Raw genomic sequence first — 4,435 nt, 5'->3', positions numbered from 1 at the left:
TTTTTTATCCATACTACAAGAGTATTAAAGGGTTCTATCATGACAATTGCTTTGTCAGGTTCGCTTTACATGTATTTTAACTGCTTTATTGAGATATAATTCACATATCATGCAATTAACCTATCTAAGGTGTGTTCACAGAGTTGGGTGACTATCAACACAATACTTTATAGAACATTTTCATCATTCCGAGAAGAAAGCTCCATATCCATTAGCAATCACTCCCCATTCACTTCTTCTTTGTTGAGACCTAGGCAACCATAAGCATATTTTCTGTGTCTATAAATTATTCTTTTCTAGACATTTAATGTAAAAGGAAACATTCATTCATCATGTGATCTTTTGTCACTTAGCATAATGTTTTCAAGGTTTAATTTAATATGGAAAATGTATCAGTATATCACTCCTTTTTATTGCTAAACAATATTCCATTGTATGAATATACTCATTTTTATGTTTAATAGTTTATGCATTTTAAAATTGCATTTTTATTATATGAAAATGTAACAATCCAGTAAAACCAGAAATACAGATATATTTTCCTGAGCTTTTGTATATGTTGATTTTTATTAGTAATCTTTTTTTAATACAATGTACAACTTCATCTCCATTTACAGTCTGATTATAGAAGTGCTAAGTGGCAAAAAGATCTGCAATAAATATATTTAAAAAGGCAAAGCTATAAAACTAAGTACATACAACAAGGTTTATGATGATGGGGCAAAGTATCCAGGAAATAGCCTAAGATACAATAATTTCGAGGTTTTAGCTGATGTTTCAATCATCTTTGTCTTCTGCCCCATATTTAAGGCTACATGTGAACTGAATGTAATTAAAATTTCCTTTTTTGTCAGTAGGGTCTTCTCTGTACAGCTCATTCATTTCCCATTATTGTCAGCAGTTCTCTCAAATAGTCTTCCTGAATGGTTCCTGTTGCTTCTTTATCAAAGCAGGCTAAAGCATTTCTGATGACATCTTCAGGATATGTGCTATTTAACTTCTCACCAAACAGTAGGGCCCTGGTGAAATTTATAAGCCCAGAACCTCACTCCTTACAGCATTTTGGTATACATCAGTTGGATTCTGATGAAGAGAGAAGCAAGCATATCATGCACATCTTGCTTGTTGAAAGAATCTCTATTCTGATCAGTAATGTCAAAGGCCTCTTTGAACTCCTGAATCTGTGCCTAGTCCAATGTGGCAAACACACTGAATATTATGTTTGGAGAGTGCTTCTTGGTGGCCTTGGTCTTTGTCCTTTTGCTCAACATGGTGGCTGTTTAATTCCACTGCCAGACACTAGAACCAGAGCTGCCCTACAAGATAACTATTCTCTTGATGAGCATTGGGCAGTAGCTTGACTGGTTGCACCCTGGCATTTCCTGCCTCCAGAGACAGACCAGAAGGCTTGGTAACACCAGTTTTTATTTGTTCACTTATCACTTGATGGACATTTGAGTGTTTTCTCTTTTTAGCTATTAAGAATAATGCTGTTATGAACACTGGTATGCAAGTTCTTGTATGAATATTAGTTTTCATTTATCTTGAGCATATACCTAGAAGAGGAATTGCCGAGTCACATGGTAACTGTTTAACTTTTTGAGGAACTACCAAACTGTATTCCATAGTGGTTGCACCATTTTATATTACATCAGCATAAGGGCTCCAACTTCTCCACATCCATGCAAATGCTTGTTACTATCTTTTTTATTATAGTCATCCTAATGGGTATGAAGTAGACTCTCATTGTGGTTATGATTTGTATTTTCCTAACTGCTAATGACGGTGAGCATCTTCCCATGTGCTTATTGGCTATTTGCATATTTCCTTTGACAAAATATTCATTCATATATTTTGCCCAATTTTTGTTGAGGTTATTTGTCTTTTTATTGTTGAGTTGCAAGCATTCTGTGTATATTCTTGATACTAATCCTTCATCAGGTATATTATTTGCAAATACTCTCATTCCATGATTTGGTGGTCCTTTTACTTTCTTGATGATGGCCTTCAAAGCACAAGAGTTTTTAATTTTGATGAAGCCCAATTTATTCATGCTTTTTAAAAATAACTGTGCTTTTGGTTTTGCATCCAAGAAGGCTAGGCATAACCCAAGGTCAAAGTCTGTTCCTATTTCCTTATATTTATACTTTTAGCTCTTACATTTAGGTCTCTGATCCATTTGGAATTAATTTTTATGGAGTAAGAAAGAAATTCAACTTAATTCTTCTGCATGAGGACATCAGATTGTCCTGGTACAGTGTGTTGAAAAGACTATTCTTTCTCCATTGTATTGTCTTGACACTCTTGTCAAAAATCAATTGACCTCAAATGTATGGGAATTTCTTTTCTCAACGTTCAATTTCATTTTATTGATCTATATGTCAATTTGTGTGTTAATACTACACTGTCTTAATTGCTGTATTTTTGTAGTAAGTTTTGAAACTGTGAAATATGAATCTTCCTACTTTGTTCATTTTTTTAAGGATATTTTATGTAATTGGAGTCCCTTGCAATGAATCTGGATTGGTATCGGCTTGTCCACTGATACAAAAAAAGGCTGCTGGGATTTTGATAAGGATTGTGCTGAATCTGTAGATCTGTTTGAGGGTTATTGTCATCTCTACAATATTAATACTGGCCAATCCAGAAACACGAAATACTCTTCCATGTTTTAGTTCTTTTTTATCTTCTAAAAACAATGTTTTGTAGCTTTCAGAATATGTTTTGTACTTTTGTTAAATTTATTCCATAGTATTTTATGCTTTTTGTTTCCTTGTATATGCCTTGACATCCAGCATTTTTCATGCTATCCTTCATTCTCTTGATCTTAGAATGTTTTACCTATTAAGAAATATTGAGCTCTAGCTAAATAGTTTAAGGCATATTCTTTACTCTTCTTGTATTTGCTAGGCTTTTCATATTTGCTGATGTACATATTAGAATCCTTGCACTTCTGAAGTTTCCCTGATGCCAATGAAGTCACTGCATTTTCATCAAAATGAGGCTGTTCTTGGTTCCAACTGACTGAGGAAATCAGGGTTCCATGAAACGTTAGTTTCTCGAAAGAAAAGCCCTTGAGTATTAGAAGCCTCATATTTAATTAACCATCAACAATTTTGGAGGAATTGGTTAAATTAAAAGTAGAACAGAGCAAAGGGTGACATTTCATTTTTGGTTCTGTTAGGACATTTAGAAAATTATTATTTTTATTCTACATTTTTCATTGATCCCTTCTGCATTATGTGCTATTTATATTCTATAAACCTTTTTTTTTACAGCTTTTTTTCCCCAGAATTGTATTAAAGCTAGAGAATTTTCAGTGTCTATTCTCTCTGCTATTGCTGCAAGTTCAGAGTTTAGAGTGTCATCATTGATTGTCTCCATGGATTTGGCCATGTGTATTTCTATCTATAAAGAAGGTAGGGGGTTTCTCTCTTCTTTCTTACACTGTCTTTTTCAATTTTTTGCTGCTATAGCAAAAATATTTGAGACTGGGTAGCTTGTAAAGAGCATAACTTATTTCCCCACAGTTCTGGAAGCTGGGAAATCTAAGATCTGGGCACTGGCAGGTTTGGTTGTCTGGTGAAAGCTCTTCACATGGCAGAAGGCAGAAGGGCAAGCTACCTAATGCTGCATGAATCCTCATGTATAAGAACTTTAATCACCTTCATGAGAAAGGAGCTCTCAGGGCCTAATCGCCTCTTAAAGGCCCTACCTCTTACCACATTGGCAACACCGGAGTTTTGAAGAGGATGCTCATTCAAATCATAGCATATACATAGTACCGAAAAAAAAAAAAAAAAACCTGCAGAATCTCTGTGTGGGCAAGCAGCAAGTCTGCTTATTCACTTTTGTTTATATCTTTGTGTCTACAGATAATGCCTGACAGAACTGGTGCTCAACATTGTCCAAGGTATTTCTGTTTTGTGTTCTCTCTGACTTGAACTGAAGCAATAGGTACGGATGAAAGTAAAGTGTCTCAGGTTGGGTCCATCTTGAAAACACCTTCCTTCTGAAAATTGTTGACTTTCTCCTATCTTATTGTTTTATACATTAAAAATCTCGGCCTGGCACAGTGGCTTATGCCTGTAATCCCAGCACTTTGGGAGGCTGAGATGGGCGGATCACGAGGTCAGGAGATTGAGACCATCCTGGCGAACATGGTGAAACCCCGTCTCTACTAAAAATACAAAAATTAGCTGGGTGTGGTGATGTGCGCCTGTAATCCCAGCTGCTTGGGAGGCTGAGGCAGGCGAATCACTTGAACCCAGGAGGCAGAGTTTGCAGTGAGCCCAGGTTGCACCACTGCACTCCGGCCTGTGCAACAGAGTGAGACTCTGTCTCAAAAAACAAATAAACAAAACAAAAACTCACATGTCCACAGCACCAGAGGGGTTTTTCCATTTAACCATTTCATTCTTTCTGTGTGAGGGCC

The 4,435-nt window shown here is 36.0% G+C and overlaps 1 pseudogene; it reads right to left on the bottom strand.

Moving 5' to 3' along the window:
* Positions 1–777: 777 nt before the first annotated feature.
* On the bottom strand, positions 778–1,271 carry LOC129470694 (myosin regulatory light chain 12B-like; annotated as a pseudogene).
* Positions 1,272–4,435: the final 3,164 nt, after the last annotated feature.

The sequence above is a fragment of the Symphalangus syndactylus genome, chromosome 20 (genome assembly GCF_028878055.3).
Source record: "Symphalangus syndactylus isolate Jambi chromosome 20, NHGRI_mSymSyn1-v2.1_pri, whole genome shotgun sequence".
Lineage (NCBI taxonomy): Eukaryota > Metazoa > Chordata > Mammalia > Primates > Hylobatidae > Symphalangus > Symphalangus syndactylus.
The sequence above is the reverse complement of the archived record's forward strand: the minus strand, read 5'-3'. Positions and strand labels throughout refer to the sequence as shown.